This window comes from Marmota monax, unplaced genomic scaffold (genome assembly GCF_021218885.2).
Source record: "Marmota monax isolate L192 unplaced genomic scaffold, Marmota_monax_Labrador192_F-V1.1 WCK01_AAM20220418_F8-fsc00083, whole genome shotgun sequence".
Lineage (NCBI taxonomy): Eukaryota > Metazoa > Chordata > Mammalia > Rodentia > Sciuridae > Marmota > Marmota monax.
Window position 1 is genome coordinate 6796260 of NW_026692848.1, and position 18361 is coordinate 6814620.

The 18361-nt window shown below is 51.4% G+C and overlaps 1 protein-coding gene across 3 annotated transcripts in view; it reads left to right on the forward strand.

The window, feature by feature from the left end:
- The window catches only part of Prkn (parkin RBR E3 ubiquitin protein ligase), a 1229219-nt gene that overhangs the window by 1202706 nt on the left and 8152 nt on the right, over window positions 1-18361 (forward strand). The window lies entirely within an intron of this gene.

The following is an 18361-nucleotide window of genomic DNA, read 5'->3' on the forward strand; positions in this document are numbered from 1 at the left end:
TTTATCCAAAATTAGCATAACTAAGTAAATGTAATTAGTGAATTGGGCCTTCTCATCAGCTTCTAAATTGGTGACCAGGAGCGTATAAGGAATTTAGAAAAAGTTGTCATTTCCATAGCAAAGGGGTAAATGCTCCTTGATTTATTTTAGCTCAAGGAAATTCACATGCAAGCTCTCTTGTGCTTGCTGCAGGAATGATAGTGGTATTGAGACCCTCTGCCTGGGGTCACTGCAGCCAGGAAGAAAAGCCCATGGTTCTGGGAAATGGGATTAGTCTAGCAGTTAACACCATGTGCTCTTCGGACCACAGAGACAAGGCTTCCAAGAAGTGGTATGCTGACATCTATTTCTTTGAAAACAGAACAGTAAGATGAGGAGTGTGTCCCTTACCCTTACCCTGTCCAGGCACCTGACTGTCCCTGTAATCCTATTCATTCTTCATTCATGAGGACCCAGCCATCCTTGGCGGTGAAGTTTGTTTTCTTTTTAATGTATTAAAACCTTAACATTCAACTTAGAAAAATGGGGAAAAGAAAGTGAAAGATGACCCTGAGCACAGATGGCCCTTGTGAAGGAGCTGTGTCTACAATGTGTCTATCAGCACACATTCCACAGCCTGCTGGACTCTCCTGCAAAATGCAGTGAAGGACGGTTCCCTTCAGAGGCTTGAAGGGAAGCCATGGGGGAGCCACACAGGAAAACGAACAATTACAGCAATATGCCAAACCAGAGCACAGCAAATATATACCTCTGTACAGCACTTCCCGGGAGTCATGGAAGATGGCTCAGAGCTCATCAAGAGGATGCAGATTAGGAATGATAGACCATTCCATAAGTGGACACCGCAGGGGCAAAGGTTTGGGGCAGGGACCTCTTCAACCAGCCTCTTCCATCCATCCCTAGTCCCCAAGCCAAGAGAGAATCTGGTGCATACACGCTTAAGAGATGTTTGTTGAGGGATGGTAGCATCTACAATGAAAGAGGCATCATTCCACTTGACAAATGTGTATTAAAACACCTCTGATATGTTAGGCATTCTTCTGATCCCTGGAAATAAAGAGCAAGATAAAGTCCCCACTCTCATAGCATTTCTGTCACTTCACCGGGCACCACAGGGTGCACAAGCAATCCATATGAGAGGAGTTCCCAAACCAGACCAGGGCAAGGTGGCCCTGCCCCTAGACCTCCCAATGACGAGCCCCCTCCTACTTCTAGCCCCTGGTGACAGAGCCAGCCTCCTGTCCTCTCACAAACAAACCAAACTGACCAACAAACCTAAAGCAGAAGGTCTAGAGTATCCAGTGGGTCCACACCCACTGCACAGAGCCTGCGTTTGCTGCCATTTCCCCAAGTCTCTGAATCAATTAGGGCTCCACAGGGAAGTGACCCGGACTCAGACGGGCACATGGAGGGGGTCTTAATGGAGGGATGACCTACGGCAGTGGGGTAGGATCACAAGAACCAAACCACTGGAGTCTAGCCCAGTGGGAGCGGGACCTCGCTAGGCCAGAGGTGCCAGTGGAGGAAACGGGGGCTCTGTGAACCCCACAAGTGGGAGCTGCAGAGAAAGGGACCTCGTGACAGAAGGAATGATCCCAGAGGGTCCAGCTTTGCCAGAAATGGGCTCCAAGAAGGCCAAGAATGTGGGTGGACATCTCGACTTCTCTCTTCCACCTCTGCACTCTTACTGTTGTCTCCCACTGGCCAGATCCAGTGGGAAACCAGCCCCAGGGACCCTGGGGACACAGCTCATGAGAGTCAGCCCTGCGGGTCAGGGCAGTGGAGGGAAAAGAATCATGCTCTGTGAACCAGTTTGCCAGGGCTCCAAAGCCTCCTTATTTCAGCCCTGGTTGCTGAACCCAACAAGCTACAGCACCAACACTAAGGCCAGGTCCACTTGGTAGTAGAATGAGGGTCTGGGTTTTAAGGGAGCCCCTTACTTTCTGTCCCCTACATTTCTCTCAGTCTGCAGAGATCTCATGGAGGATGGCCTCTGAACTTCCACTGACCAAATCCTTTGAAAGGACCATCTATGCACCTCTGACCATCCAAAGTTCACCCGGCCCCTTGAAGTGCAGGCGTTAGATGCTCCTGGATGTCTGAGTTTTGCTAATACAACAAACTACCCTCCTTGGTCCTCTCCACATCTTCTTTCCCATTCAGTTCACCTGAAACTTTTTCCTCTTAGCCACTCATGGCTGCTCTCCACTCTCTTCCTCTAGAAGTGACTGGTTTCTGTTCTTTGCTATTACCCTCTCCAGCCTGGCAAGTCATTTCCCCCGGGGCCCAATCAGCTTTTCCCATGGGTTGGGCAGCTTGACTCAAAACTTAATGCATTTTTTGATTAATGCGATAATTTTTTTTCAAAAAAAAGCAAACTCAAAAATTGGTTTTAAATTGGTTTTAAAATATTGAACAAGCTTTAAGTTGAAACTGCTGAGAGTTTGGGAAATCAGTGACAGAAGATCAATCCATCTCAAGCTAATGAGAATCCAGTCCTGTGCACCTCTTCTGGCTCTCGCTGCCTTGTTCTCCTCCCCTGTTCTGTTTCTTCCCATGTTCCCCAGAGGCTTTCTAATAACTAACCACTTGCTCTTGCAAACCACATAGATCAATGCACCCTCACAGTGGTTCTAAGTCGTTGATGTTACTACTCTCCCTATTTAGCGGAAGGGCAAACTGAGACATCTTGAGTTTTAATGATGCTATCTAAAGTCACAAAGGAAATCAATTTCAGTGGTTATCCCTGATCAAGTGGTTTGGGAACAGCGACTGCTCTGTCTGGTTAATAATCCTCCTGTGTCTAAGAGGAATGTGCCCATCCCTGCCCACTGTGCTCCTACTTAACCCTCAAGACCCAGATCAGATGTCCCCTCCTCTGCGAGGCCATCTGCCCACCCCACTGCCTCCTCTAAGCCTTGAGGCAACTGAAGTGTTGTTCCTCTCTCTCCCCGGAAGGCTGAGTTTTTGCTAGTGCAGAATTTGCACCTGCTTGTCCTATCCCCCAGGGCCTGGCACATAGTAGGTACTCACTGATTGGATGAATGATAACTCCCTCCTTCATCCTCACACCTTTCTCTTCCCCAGGAGGTTGAAAAACCACCTCTAAAAAGATGGACACTCACTTCTAGACTGGGTTCCATCTCAGTAATCATTTGAAAAATAAGATTCCCATAGTCAAACGCGGTTCCCTCCACTGACCCCCTGAAGTGGGAGATTAAGCCACCATCTTGGCTGGGATGACAGGAACCGTGTACACTTGCAGGGGACGTGTTCACAAGGTTCTTCCAAATGCACCCTCTTGTTTTTAGCCCCGCCACAACTTTGTGTGGTAAACTGTGATTATGAGCCAGGGCTAGGGAGGGAGAGAGGCCCATGGGGCCACAGAGCTGATGAGCGCCATGAGCCCATGGTGCCCAGGGGTGTGGGAGCTGCAGCAGGTGGGACCGTGGACCACATCAGCCCGTGAAGCAGCAACATGGCCTGTCAAGTCTTCCTCCCGGGCCCTCTGCTTTGTCAAAGAGGGACTGGAAGGAAAACTCAAAAGCCAGCAGAGACCAGACCCTTACAGGAACAAAATCCTTGATTCAAATCAGGGACTCCCAGCATTTTGATAAGGAGACAAAGATATAGTTCACCTTTGTGCTGTCTTTCCTAATAAAACTGCAATAACAAAACAGAACCTTAGCCTGGGCACAGTCATACACAGGCCCACAGTAGAGGCTGCAAACCTTGGAGTACGCGGCTTGTCAAAGGAAGCAGCAGCCAGTGTGTGCCACACAGAAAGGCGGGCCTGTGTAGCCAGCTTTCCATCCTGTGACAAGTCAAATAATAAATAATAAATCAAATTTATTGTCTCACAGTCCTGGAGGCCGGGAAGCTAAAAGCAAGGGGCTGGCGTCTTGTGACAGCCTTTTTGCCACATCATCCCATGGTGGAAGGCGGAAGGGCCATAGGGGGGCCAAACACAGTCCTTTAAAATGGCCCCAACCCACTGGACACAGTAGCACACACATGTAATCCCAGTGGCTCAGGAGGCTGAGGCAGGAGGATCACAAGTTCAAAGCCAGCCTCAGCAACTTAGCAAGGCCCTAAGCAACTCAACGAGACCCTGACTCTAATAAAATATTGAACAGGGAGCTAGGGCTGTAGCTCAGTGGCAGAGCGCTCGCCCAGCATGTGTGAGGCCCTGGGTTCAATTCTCAGCACCACATAAAAATAAATAAATAAAATGAAGGCATTCTGTCCATCTACAACTACAAAAAAAATTTTTAATATTAAAAAAAGCTGGGATGTGGCTCAGTGTTTAAGCTCCCCTGGGTTCAATCGCTGGTACCAAAAAAAAAAAGGGGGGGGGCACAAAACCTACCCATCAAGGTGATGAAGGTGGACCCTCGTGGCCTCCTCCTCTCTTAAAGAACCCTCTCTTATTACTCTTATGAGCAATTAATTCACAAATTTGGGAGGAGTCAAGCACTCAACTGTAGCGACACGGAGGGCTGGAATTTGGGTTCACTTTGCGCGTGTCACACTCCCTACATTGTATACGTTCCAACTGTGTCTCAGCTAACTCTTCATTTCTTATTTCTTCTAACCAACAGAAAGAGGAGTAATAGGGATGTTCCCTAAGTATTTATAAGGTATCTATCCTGTACATGCATCACCTGCAGTATCTTGAGCATTCAGGAAGACAGATCTGGCCTCTGACCTCACGACATTCATAATCTAGTGCAGCAGAAAAAGCAACTGAACAGATCATTAATTGCTGTACTCTGAGAGGAACAAGAGAGGAAGGATAGGAGGCTGTGGATGCATAGAAATGACATCAGTCTTCTGGGAGCTTCAAGGAACCATGTTTTAGTCCACTGTTTGCTGCTGTGACTAAAAAATCTGACCAGAACGATTATAGGAGAAAAAGCTTATTTAAGGGCTCAAGGTTCCAGAGGTCTCAGTCCACAGACAGCAGGCTCCATTCCTCAGGGTCCAGGTGAGGCTGAACATCATGGCAGGAGAGGGTGGCAGAGGGAAGCAGCTCACATGATGATCAGAAAGCAGAGAGAGAGAGAGCTCTCCACTCTCCAGATACAAAGTACACACCCCAAGTCCAGGCCCCCAGGGACCCCTCCTCCAGCCGCACCCCACCTGCCTTCAACTCAGTTAACCTCATCAGGGGTGAATCCAATGATTGGATTAGAGCTCTCATAACCCAGCAGTTTCTCCTCTAAACTTCATGCATTGTCTCACTCGTGAGCCTTGAGGGACTCCCCACATCCAAACCATAACAAACCTTTCCCTGAAAGAAGTGAAAACTGAGACTTTTAAGGATCAGCTGTCCAAGCACAGAGGGGACTTTGGGGTGTTCTAGGGAAAGAAAGGAGGTGTGCAGAGTTCTCCAGATGAGCGAGCGCGGCGTGTCCACGGACAGGAAAGCCGCTCACTTAATCATGGCCTGAAACGACAGTGGCAACAGCCTGATCTGGAGAAGTAAGCAGAGGCCAGCAGAGGCTCACAGATCACGTTGCAGAGGCTGAAGTCCAGGGCAGTGAGAGATCACCCACGGACTCCACGAGGTCAACCTCACCAGACTGGTGTTTTCAAAGGTCACCAGTGATAGTAAGAACCCCAGGTCGTGTTTTCCAGGAAGAAACTCTGAGCTCTTGAGACCTGGTTGTGGACGGTTGTTACTGGGGTGCCTGGGGGACCGCACTCTGCAGCGGGAAGGGAGCGAGGCTGGGCAGAGAGAAGGGGAACTGCCCATGGGTTGCAGCAGCCAAGCCCACAGGAGCGCTGGAGCTGGGACAGTCCCTCGGAGCCATTCTGCATCAGGAAGGAGGACAGGATGGCACCCGGTGGGCATGAGCTGTCCTCCCCTCTGCTCCACGCCCAGGGGGTAAAGCAGCTTCCTTAGGCTGAGGGCAGTTCCTCGTCAGGGACCTGGTGGGGAGTTGCGAGCTGCCAACGAAGCCGGAGGCTGAGGAAGCAACGGCCTGAGTCCTGGAGCAGGGAGCTGGTCAGTCTCGGTGTCCACTGCGGTCCACCCTGATGCTGCCCAGACCTCTACCTCTTAAGCAGGGAAGAGTCTAGGGAGACTTGCAAATGGAGGTTGAGAGGTGAGCAGAAGCTCACACTGCTGCAGGGGTCTCTGGGTTGCAGCTGGCTCCCGTGGCCCCCCTGCTACGACCACTCTAGACCCTCTCTCAGATGAGAACCTCTAGTGGCTTACCTGGTGGTCACCCCAGTGGTCCCCATTCCTGGTTGTATGCCATTCTAAAGCCATGACCACTGAACCTGACTAAGCGTTGTCAAAATCAGTACCAGAGAAGCCACAGTGCACCTCCCAGGTGCCCAGTGTACCCTGCCCATTCTCATACCCACCCCCCATGAGGGCCTGTCCCTTTGCCTCACCTGTGAGTCACTTAGAGACTGGAACTCGAGGTGACCAGATGACCGCCCTGATGAGCTTACCAGAACTCTCCGTGGGTTCTCTGTAGACGTGCAAGCCAGGCCCCTGTATCTGCAGGGCACGTTGCACAGGGGAGCAGAGATTCCCAGGTGGGGCCGTTCCTCCTTCACCCCTTGATTCCTGGACGGTGAGATTCTGCTTGTTGGCAGTGTGGAGCCGTGTGGTGGCTCTGGGTGGAGGGCCTACACTTCGTCATAGGGGCCAGCGCCCCGTCACACAGTGAGGAGCTCCAGCTGCAGGTGGAAGCTGGCCCATCCCTCTCACCGTCCACGGCTTCTGGGAAGTGTGACACGCGGAAGGACAGAGTGGTCATGTCCCCACTGGGACAGCTCCTTTGCTACTGGTCCCGTGCAGGGCCATGCAGGGTCCTGCCAGCGTCGGAGGTAGAGCCGCCTGAAGCTCTGCCGTCAGGAAAGGCCAACCCATGCCCAGAAGAGGGCTGGTTCCCGTCAGGATGGACTCCTCCCCCTTCCAGGGCGTCTCTGCGACCAACACGACCTCAGAGGGCCACACTAGCAACTCAGTGCTGCCTCGGCTGGCAGCAGCTTGGGCAGGGGCAGGGACAGTGGCAACCCCAGCCTTAGTGAGGAAATGCAGACCGCAGGCCGCAGGGCTCACATCTTGCCAGCAGTGCTGCTCCGCTCCGGAAGCAGGGCTTTGTGGCCAGTAATGAGGTGGGCCAGGTCACGGAGCCGGGGCCTTCTGCCCGCCTAGTTGTTTAAGGGTGCTTCTCAGTGCGTGCTGAGGCCATTGACATGAGTACCTGGATGCTCCTGCCTCAAGCCCTCTCCATGGCGGGTCCGCCTGCCTGCTCTGCAGAGCCCTGGTCTTACCGGCCCTCAGTCGTCTTACTAGTCACCAAGATGTTTGCCCTGCTTGTGAGTCTGTATCTATTCTTGGCTCAGCCCTTTTCTTTTCACACTGAGCATGTAGTCAGCTGCCGACTGCTCGCATCTGGAGCCCTGAGACAGAGCACGGCGGACGGTGCAGCTTAAAACAACAGGAATGTATTTCACACGGTTCTGGAGGCCGAGCAGCGGAAGATCCGACGGCAGCGGCTTGGTCTGGTGAGGACTCAGTTTCTCGCTGCACCCTCACATGGTGGAAGAGGCGGGGCTGCTCTCTGGGGTTCCTTGTATAAGGACACTAATCACATTCGTGAGTGCTCCACCCTCCTGACCTCCTCACCTCCCAACAGCCCCAGCTCCTAACATGGTCACCGTGGTGACTGGATTTCCACACGTGAACCCTGAAGAGACACCAGCACTCACCCCAGCGAGTGCACTTCCAGCGCTGCCCACTGGGAGCTCTGCTCACCGCTCTGCCAACACCAGGAGGAGGTCCCAGCAGAGCAGCAGCCCATCTGTGGCTCACACCCACAGGCTAAGCAGTTCGCCTGTGAACCACGCGGGGATCCTTCATCTGCCCCCAAACAATTCCCCCTGTCCTGCCACCACCACCACGGGGCCACGGTTTTAAGAGGCCACAGTGCCACAGTGGCGGGAGCCTGGGGATCTGTGTCGCCTGTTGACACAGCTGCCTCATTCCATGTGGCCCGCCTTGTGCCTGACCCTGGAAACCCTGGGTCCATCTTATGAGGATGTGGCTCAGAAGCGCCATCTCTGCCAGGCATAGTGGCACTCCAGGGGCTCTCTTTCAAATGCACAAAACTCTTAGTGACTGAACACTGGAGTCCTCTGTGGGGATTCTCTGCCTGGCTTGCCTCAGCTGCATGTCATGTCGCACAGCTGGACTGGCGAGGCCCAGGAGGGGTAGGCTTGAGGCCAAAGCCACAGAGCAGCCACAGAGCCTGGCGGCAAATCAGAAGACAGGCTGTGAAGTGGCCAGTTAGTGTCGATGCTTGGATTTCTGACTGGGTGGAAAGTGGTGCCATTCCCTGGGAACAGAGTGTCCAGGGAGTGAGAGTTCACCTTGGCCTCCACAGAGGAGCTCAGTGGGCAGAGGAATGGATGTACAGAGCCCTGAGAGGGGACAGCTGGCCTGGAGCCAACAGTGAAGACGGGATTCTCCTCTCCAAATGACTGTCACTTACCCCCCATCCCTACCCAGGGGCTCTGGTGCTTTGTCACCAGAAGCTCAGCTAAGAGCCTCCCAGATGGGAGTGAAGCAGCAACCACTCCAGACAGCCTTGATTCTTCTGGATGTTTTGCCCCTGTGCCTCTCCTCGCGTACCTCCCAGCCACTTCCTGCAGTTATAGGAGCAGAGTCCTTGAACTGGGGACCGGTGAGATTTACTACTCCTGGAGATCTAGCTCCCTAGTTATTTGGGAGTGTGCTTCTTGAATCACTTGTTGGTTTAAGTAAAACAGTTTTATCGATGTCACTTGTGCAGAATCCTTGACTCTGGACGCACAGCCTAAATGGATGTGCACGCGGGACAGGAGGGCTGTGATAGATCTCCATTAAGGCCGGCGCAGCCTCCCAGCCTGCAGTCCATCTCGGGCAGCTAAATAAATGCCAAGGACAGCACCAGCCTCTCCATAGAGCGTTTCCAAAGCACTTAGCCTGTGAAAAAAGGCTTGTTCTGGGGGGACAGAAATGGCCCTGGGCTGGTCGTCACACAAATCAGCTTGATCTTCTGCACTTCCAGGCAAGTCACGCAACCACGTTCAGCCCTCTCCCCCCTGCCACACGGGGCCCGTAAGATCTTCTGAACCATAAATAATGAAATGAGAATGAATGTGAGGCATTTTATAAGTCATAAAATACTACAAAATGTATAACTTTGGGGTTCGAGTTTTTCATGGCTGAATGCTAAAAATGTCAAGCACTACAGAGAAAAGGAAAGATAAGATTGAAAGACAAATGAGACGTGCGTGCACACGCACAGACGCTCTCCTGGTCTGTTGTCTACTGCCTACAGGACAGAGGAGGTGGCGATTTATACAGGAAAGCACGGCTTCCCGTTCTGGAAGTCAAACATGGTACATCATGGGCTCAGCTTCTCATGGGGGCCTCACGGTGGTTTTCTCAGGAGGAAAGCAGAAGGCAGGTGGGCATGTGGAGAGGAGGGAGGGGACAGAGAAGCCATCCTGTTTGGTGACAACATGCTGGCATGAGAATTAATCCAATCTGGCCTCTGGAAAGCTCCACCTCCCTACACTGCAGGGTCCAAGCCATACTTCAGCCTGAGTCCTGGCCAGGGGCGACCCCTTCACACTGCAGCACTGACACCCGGTGCATACCCCCTAGGACATACCCCCCAGGACATCCCGCCCCTCTGATAGACCCTACCACAGATCAGGTCTCTTTTCTTTGGGACCCTCCCTGTCCTGAGACACTTTTCTTCTGGGCCTGTCACTCCACAATGAGCATCACCCGCCCTGCTACAGCCCACCAGCAAGGGGCTCCCTCCAGTCTGGGTCCACCCATGTCACACCACAAGTCCTGAGCTCTCCAGCCTGGGCACCAGCAGACCACAGCTCTTCCCAAAGCCCCCACCTCCCCAGGAGTGACAAGGTGTCCCAAGAGCTTAAGATGCCAGTGGGTTCTTAGGATCCTGGCACCTGATCCACCAAGGCTTCCAGGGCAGTCCCTGGCCTGAGGTTCCCAGTGTGTGCCCTGTGTGCCAGGGACCATCGGCCAGCCACAGAACCACTGGGTAATGAGGAAATGTGTTCGCAGAGCCGCTGTCACTCACACACGTACACATACCACACCACACAGCAGGGCACACACACACTCTATACCCCACATGCTACCTGCATTCGCCCTGCACACGGCATACCACAACAGACCCACCGTACACAGCACATAAACAACACTCGCACCACACACAGGCCTCTGCACAGTTCACACACCACGCCCACCCCCACACACCGCACACACACCGCACACACACCACACACCCACACATACCATACATGCACACACGCCCAGTCCTCTAGTTCCTCCGGTTGGGGTTCTCTGCAGGAGCAGGCGAGGGAGGGCTGCGCAGCGCCGCTGGCCGCCAGAGGGCGCTGGATCCCTAAGGCAATGCGACATTCACAGGCCGCAGAGCTGCACCGCCCATGGTTGGTTATTGCGCAGTGGCGCTGGCATCAAAACAGCAGGCCACACCTCAGTGACACGTACGACCCTGTTAAACACAAGGTTCTGCAAAACAAAAATGAAATGGCCTGGGGGGGGGGGGGGAGCATGCGCCTCGAGGGAAGCCCCATCAGGACCGCAGCCGGGGCTGAGACCACTGGGCACCGAGATCATGTCCCCAGAGGGCGTTTCTGAGAACAGCAGGTTTGGAAAGGCGGCCCTGGTGGCCATAAGCCTGGATCGTGGGCAGCCTATGTCCCTGCACGTCAATGCTGTGGCCTTAGTGTGGAAGGGGCTGGTGGGCTCCACCGAGGCTCCCTGGCCGATGCCCCTGGGTCAAACGCAGGTGCCAAGCGCGCGGTATCGGGGCTCACGCTTCCTTTCTCGCTGCGAGAATCACCTGCTCAGCCTCACGTGGGGCGGGGGGGCGGGCGGTCTGAGACCAAGCGGGATGCGCCTGGAGGCCAACAGCCGGCCCAGGCCAGGGAGGGTGGCCTTGTCCGCCCTCACGATCCCCCGCCAGCCCTTAGAGTGAACCCGCAGATCTTTCTTATGTGGTTGTTTCTCTGCAGAACCCTGGCCGGTCATCCTTATGTGAATGTTGTCCCCATGACGCAGGACACTGTGAAGTTGGGGGGACTTAATGAAATGACTCATGTGTGGTACCTGCCTCAGGGCCTGAAAGTCACCGTTCCCACATGGCAGCCCACAGGCAGGGACCTTCATTGTCTATTCCTCATTTCTCCTCTTCACCAATGTCCCTAGTGTCTAGGACAGCGCCTGGCCATCTTAAGGACCCAAGAAAAATGTTTGACAGGTTAAAGAGCGTCTGAGCCAGCTGTAACAAAAATAGCAGTATGCCCTCTCTCACCCCACTGCCCTGACACCTGGTGTCCTGCTAGTGAAGCTTCTGCTTTCTAACTCTTGTCTCTGTTGGTCACTTTAGTCACTGACACCCTAAGAGAACTGGAGATCTCCTTCATCTAACAAATGAGCTTTTCTTTCTCGCTCAGGTGTAGATTTTTTCCACTTTCATCTGCTTATGGTAATAGTTGACACAAAGTACTTTAAATCTTCCCATCAAGTGGTACCTATCAATAATCTTTCTACTTTAAAAGTATGTTCTTCTGTTTCCCCATCAATTTCAAGATAGCTCAACAGACATGATTTATATTATATACTTCCCTCCCCTTTATGAGGCATTGAGCCCCAAGGAGCAGGACTGTTTAAGATCTAACCTGTGGCAGTTGGTACACATTCCACTGAGAGCAGAAATCACCACCACCCTTATCATCATTGAAAGGTCGGCCACACTGCATCCTAAGTGTGGAACTTGATGGAGAAAGTGTAGCCTCATGTCCACTCATTCCTCCATTAAATCTCAGCACTCTGGTGAGTGTTTTCTTTGAAAATATATAAAAATAATGAGTTCAACACACACACTCATTCCTCTAGAACAGATAGCAATAAAAGAATGTCATGAGACAACAAAACAAGTTTTGTGGACATCCTTTTCTATCACTAGCATTATTGATTAGCTCAAGGCCCTTGGAAGGTGGTGCTGTCTTCTTGGTCACCAGCAGGGGGCGGGCTGCTCAAAAGCAGAAGGCTGCAACTGGACCTCTGCTTGACTTTGCATCTGGCCAGGCTACACTGGAGGGTTTCAGTAATTGTTTGACAAGTGGGTGTTAACCGGGCTTTCGATTTTGATGAGGAAAGTGAAATTTACCTGAAAAAATTCGTGCTGAACTAAGCCAACCATTTTTTCAGTGATTAATGACAATCTGATCCTTTTTGGAAAATAGATTTAAGTTGACTTTTAGGATTCAAATATACTTGTCCAATTACTGGCCAACCAGGGGTCACAAATAGTCCCCTAAAGCAGGGAGGATAACGCATACACATTCTCTCAGGCTGTTCCAGCTTATGTGTACATTAACAGAGCCTCCCAGGCATGAATTTGGTGTTTACAACCTCTGTGGGGACACCTTGCTTTGCCTGCATTTTTAATGGAGACTTAAGACCAATCCAGGTGGCCTGGGCATCCATGCAAGTTCCCATAGTGTCCATCTGCCCCTCTCTGTCAGCCAGAGATGCTGGTGATGATGACAAAGTAGCAAAGCTTGTGATGTGGCCTGCGGCTTGTATCCAGGATGCATGTGCTCCAGGTCACGATGACCCTTGTGAGAGAGAAACACATCCATCACACGTCTGCAGGTGAGCAGAGACGGGCCAGAACTTCTGTGCAAGGACATGTGCAATGAACAGAGAAGGAATCTGGGCCCAAACCCCGGCCACTTCCCATGACGCAGACATCTCAGTTCACTGGAAACTGATCACCACTTAAAGCAAGGACAATCATCCCCTCTTGGCCGGCGGATTACCTATTGGCCAGCACTTGGCCTTGTAGAGGCCATTTGACTCTCTCTTCCACTCTCTCTCCCTTTCTGACTCTTTCCCATTTTCACATATAAACTACAGATACATATCAGAGAAAATTGCTCTTTTTTTCAGCCATAAAATATGTCAGTAGAGAGACTTCTCCCTTCCACCCTCCCCTGTGCATACACACACACATACACACTTCCTTCCTAAGGACCTTCCTAAGGATGCTACCCCAGACCTTCTGAATCCAAATTTCCAAGGTGTGAGCACAAGAATCTGCAGCATTTAAAAGTCCCTTGGATGACCTTACCAGCAAGCATCTGGCCACTACTTGAGATCATTCCAAAAGGGTTGGAACATTAGCACCAAAACCACTCGTAAAGGATGCAAAGCAAAGGATGCTTGTCTCAGGAACTGATGGTCAAAGATCTAAGCCAGGCCCCAGGCACAGGCCGAGCCCGTCAGGCAGGCCAGCAGCAGTGAGAGGTCCCTCACCCCATGGGTGAAGGTCAGAAGCCACAAAAAGTACTGGGACGTGGGGAAGTTGGGGGCAGGGACTCCCGAGAAGCTTCTGGGTGACTCTGCTTTGCCACAAAGGAAGATGGCCCAGGGGTTAGCATCAGTGACAGTCGGGATGATAAGGACAAAAAAGGCTGGGCTTTGGCAGCTGGAGACCCATGTGTCCTTACTGCGTCATTTCAGCAGCTCAGGCAGAAGTGGGAGCCCCCAGGTAGCAGTGACAGCAAGCAGAGTCGGGGATCAGGGCCGGGAGGGTGGTCGTCACTCCGGGGCCCCAGGAGGTAGGAGAGAGCCAGAGGCGATGGCCAGGAAGGGCTCTCCCCACAGTCACCAGGACCTCAGCTGCCTCAGCTCCCACGCCTTGGTCCCTTCACAGCATGTGAAGTGACACATTTCTCCGGTCAGAATGATGGCTGATGTTGTGCCTCACCTGGGGCCCAGAGCAATGGAGTTCTCCAAACATGGATGAACCTCTGAAACCACAGCCCAAAATAAACGTTTTCTCCTCTAAGTTGCTCTTGCCGGTCACTTTGGTCACAGTAACACAAAGCTGACTCAAACAGCCTGGATGCAGGAGCAGAGGGGCTGGAAGGGTGCCACCTGGGGCCTGGATTCAGATCCTGCTGCTTGTGGGCCAGTGACCACACTGGGGCTGGGCTTTCTTCCCCTGAGCCAGGTGACGCCAGGCCCTGCCTGTGGGATGCTGCGCTTACTCAACCAAGTGATCTGATAAAACCACGGCCACACAGCACCCTCCTAAGGTCACATACATGCTGCTACTGCTGGTCCTCCAGCCCTTCCCTCCTGGGCGCAGGGTCAGGGCCAGCTGCCCTCCCCTGATGCCCACTTGGCAGGTGTAGGGACATGATTGTGACGCATGGCTCCTCGTCAGCCCATGCCCAGGTGTAAGTCATCAGATTAATGGGGAAACTAGCTACAGACAAGAGACAGGTTCCATGCACACAGGAGGAGAGGAATCTCGTCTTGTTCCTTGGGAAAGGATGGCAGAAATGCCATCTCCAGCTCCGTGCAGAACCAGGTACTGTCCTGGGGGATACACCATTACCTTTTAGGAATCTCTTCTCTACCAGAAAAAAAAAAAAAATCCCTGGTCCCTCACAGTTGTGGATGGTGATTTGCACAAGGCTACCACCTACCCAGGAGATCTGGGCGACTGTCAGGCAGGCTTCCGAGACTCCCCTAGTTCAGAACTAAAGCAATGACATGCTTTCTCCATTTTGCCTTTCTTCCAAGGTTTTAGGTGTCTTCTCCTTCCCTGGGCTTTTTCCTCTTGTCTTTCTATATAATGTGTTAACAAAACACACACACACACACTCACACAGTACTGTGTAAGATTTTTTCATGATTTTAATATGCCTATTTCAAGATAATTGGTATCTATACAATTTGTATATTAAATATTCTGTAGTCAGAATGGCAGCAATTATGAAGACAAACAATAATAAGTGTTGGTGAGGATGTGGGGAAAAGGCACACTCATACTTTGCTAGTGGGACTGCAAAATGGAGCAGCCAATATGGAAAGCAGGATGGAGATTTCTTGGAAAACTTAGAATGGAACCACCATTTGACCCAGCTGTCCCTCTCCTCGATCTGTACCCAAAGGACTTAAAAGTGTTCTCAATAGCCCATGTGCTAAAGGCTTGGTCCACAGGGTGGTGCTCTTGGAAGGGGTAGAAGCTTTGGGAGGTGAGCCCTGGTGCAAGATCCTTAGGTCACTGGGAGTGTGCCCCAAAGGGGAGAGGGGGACCCTGGCCTCGTCCTCATCTTCTGCTTCCTGGCCATGAAGTGAGACATTTTGGTCCACTACGTCCTCCCCAATATTGCCTTGGGCACCTCCACCAAAGGCCAAAACCTGAATCCACCTGATATTGTATTGATGATGCCTCTAAAACTGTGATCCAAAACAAGTCTTTTCTCTTATAAGTTAATTCTCAGGTATTTTGTCACAGTGATAGAAAGGTCACACACACACACACACACACACACATTAAGAAACCCTCCTCTGGATCAGGTGGGTGTGGTCAGCCAAGTGGTGAGCCTAGATCAATGCCCACACCCTGCTCTGTCCCCCCTTGAATATGTTGCCTTATATGGCAGAAGGGACTATACGATTAAAGGTTGACTATCCTAGATTACCTGATGTACTCTGCTTCGGTTTAAATGTGGCCTCCAAGGTTCATGTGTAAAAACCTCATCCCCTGGGCTGTGTGGCTCAGTGATAGAGCACCCACCTGGCGCGCGCAAGGTCCTGGGTTTGTTTGACCTCAGCACAGAAAAAAGAAAAGGAAAGGAAAGGAAAGGAAGGATGGAAGGAAAGGAACATAATGCCCAAATTCCTCTGCTCATTAGCATGTGGAGACGGGGCCTGTGGGGTGGTCAGGATCAGACGAGGTCTTGAGGCTTGGCCCCAAGATGGTCTTCAAGGCTGCACAGGGGGAAGAGAGACCCAAGCACTCTTGCTCTGCATTGCCATGTGACACCCTCTGCCTCCTTACACTACTGCAAGACATCCCCAGCCACCAGCCCTGCAGACGCTGGAGCCATGCTCTTAGATTCCTCAGCCTCGAGAACCACGAGCCAAATGAACTTCTACTCCTAATAAATTTCCCAGCCTTGGGTGTTCTGTTGTAGCAGTAGAAAACAGACCAAGACAGGGCCTGATCTCATCACATGAGCCCATAAAAAGAGAGGCTCTTTTCCTGGTGAAATTTGAGAAATAGGGCGTGTGTGTGTTAGAGTTAACGTTGCTCTAACAAATCCCTGAGATAATCAGCTTAAAAAGTAAAAAGGTTTATTTTGGTTACAGTTTTGGAGGTTTTAGTCCATGATTGGTTGGCCCCATTGCTTTGGGACCTGTGGTGAGACAGCACACAATGTGGGGGGGTGTAGGCAGAGCAAGGTTGTTCACCTCCTAGCCAGGGAAGCAAAAGAAGAAGAGACTGGGGCCCCACAGTCCCTTCCAGGGCACAACTCCAGAGCTAAAACCTCCCACAAAACCTCCCTCTGAAAGGCTTCCCCCACCTTCCAACACTGCCTGGGGGCCTCAGCAGAACATTCTAGATCCAAACTCTGTCAGGGCAGAAGAAGCAGGAGCAGTTCCAGCATGACAGGGACTCCGTCTGTCAGTGCTGCTGTCAAAGACGGAAGGTGCCAAGCGCTAGGGAGTGACACCACTCTAGACTGAGAATGCCACCCACTGGACAGACCGCCAGGGGACAGGTCATTAATTCTGCAAGGACCTGCGACTCAACTCTGCCACAACCAGAGGCACTTTACACACACAGGCAGGACCCCGCTCCAGACCAGAGGCTGTGTGTGCCACTGTGGTTGGTGGGACACCTGCCGTCACTTCTGACACTCAATTTTATGACTTCTATTACTTTCTATAATTCTATACTATCATTTATTTCCTTCTTTTAGGCTTTTATGTTTCGTTTTTGTATTTTCCACTTATTCTATTTTTGCTTGCTTAGAAAGAAAAATCTTTCTCTTTTACCAGTGAACCTAGAAATTTAAACATATTAATGTGGGAAAGTCCACTATATGATCTCTCACGGTTATTCTTCTCCGCCGTGATTTCTAGCCAACAAATTAAGTGTCATTTTTACATAACTAATATTGACTCTGACTCTCTCTTTGCTGAGAGCTGTTCCTTGAAGCCCACGTCTTCCTTCTGAACCTTCCCTATCTGTTCTTTTAGTGAGGTTCTGTGGATGGGCAGCACTCTTTATCTTGTGGCTAAAAGTCTTCATACTTGAAGACCAACTTTACTTCTCTAGAGTCCTGGTAGCGGGAGTGGGCTTCCAGTACTCTGAAGGTCATGTCCGCTAACACCTTTGGCTAGGAAGTCAGCTGTCAGAATAACTGTGACTTCTTTGCAGATGATCTGTTTTCTTTGCCACTGTCCCTGTAAATGCCATTTGTCCCTCCTGTTCTTTGTCATCTCCTTCTAGAGCTCTAGAGAAGTTGGGGTTTCTCACCTTGGGTGCCCTTTCCACATCCTCCAGGTCCTTGCTCTCTGGCCTGTGGGATTTCTTCACCCCATCTTTCAGTTCACAGTCCCCTCTCCTTGCATCTCATTTTTGTGAAACTCATGAGCTCGTTTCTAACTTTATTAGTTTTTCTAATGAAGGGGGGTGGGGCTAGTTTTCTCCTGTTGTGAGTTTCCTACTTTCTGACCTTCCAGCTTCCTAGAGTTTTATATTGTGTACTTTCTCCCAGGTGCAGCTTTCTAAGGTGCATTTCCCCACAGTGGCTCTATTTGGTTCCGTTGGTTCTGGAACGTGTACAAGTCACCCTCTGAGCGGAGCCTGGCTTGAGCCCAGGCAGCTGGTTCCAACCGGCTCGAGTTCTAGCCTGTGTCCACAACTCCAGACACCTTCTTCTCTGTCATCTCCTCGCTCTCGTTGCTGTCTCTGTGACAACAGTTGGAGTCCCCATTTCTCAGGTGCAAGAAGTAAGGGAAACAAGATGTAGAATGAAGTTTACAAGGAGAGATTGTGGAGTCCCACAGACTCTCCAACTTACTGGTATTGAGCCATTTATTTGATTTGTCTGACCCTCAAAGTGAAATGAAGACTAGTGTACTCGTTTCACACGTGACAGAGTGTCTGCTAAGAAGCACATGTGAGCATTGGTCACCATGCCTGGCGCTAGTCCCCAGGGAGGTGGCATTCCTCACAGTGATGAAGAGGACAGAGGGAGGGCTGTGCCCTGTAGTCCTCTTATCAGCTTGTGGCGCGTGCCAAGAACATGTGTCCCGCGTGTGTCCAGAGTTGGCCAGCCCTGGTCAGGCCAGGGGATGTCCCAGCTTCTGGGACCTTTAGGCACCCCTGTCGTTAAAGTTTTTTTGCACACTAGAATTTCAAGAAGCTGAGACCCCAATGCCGGTCAGAGACGGAGTTTGACTTCCTCTTGTCTA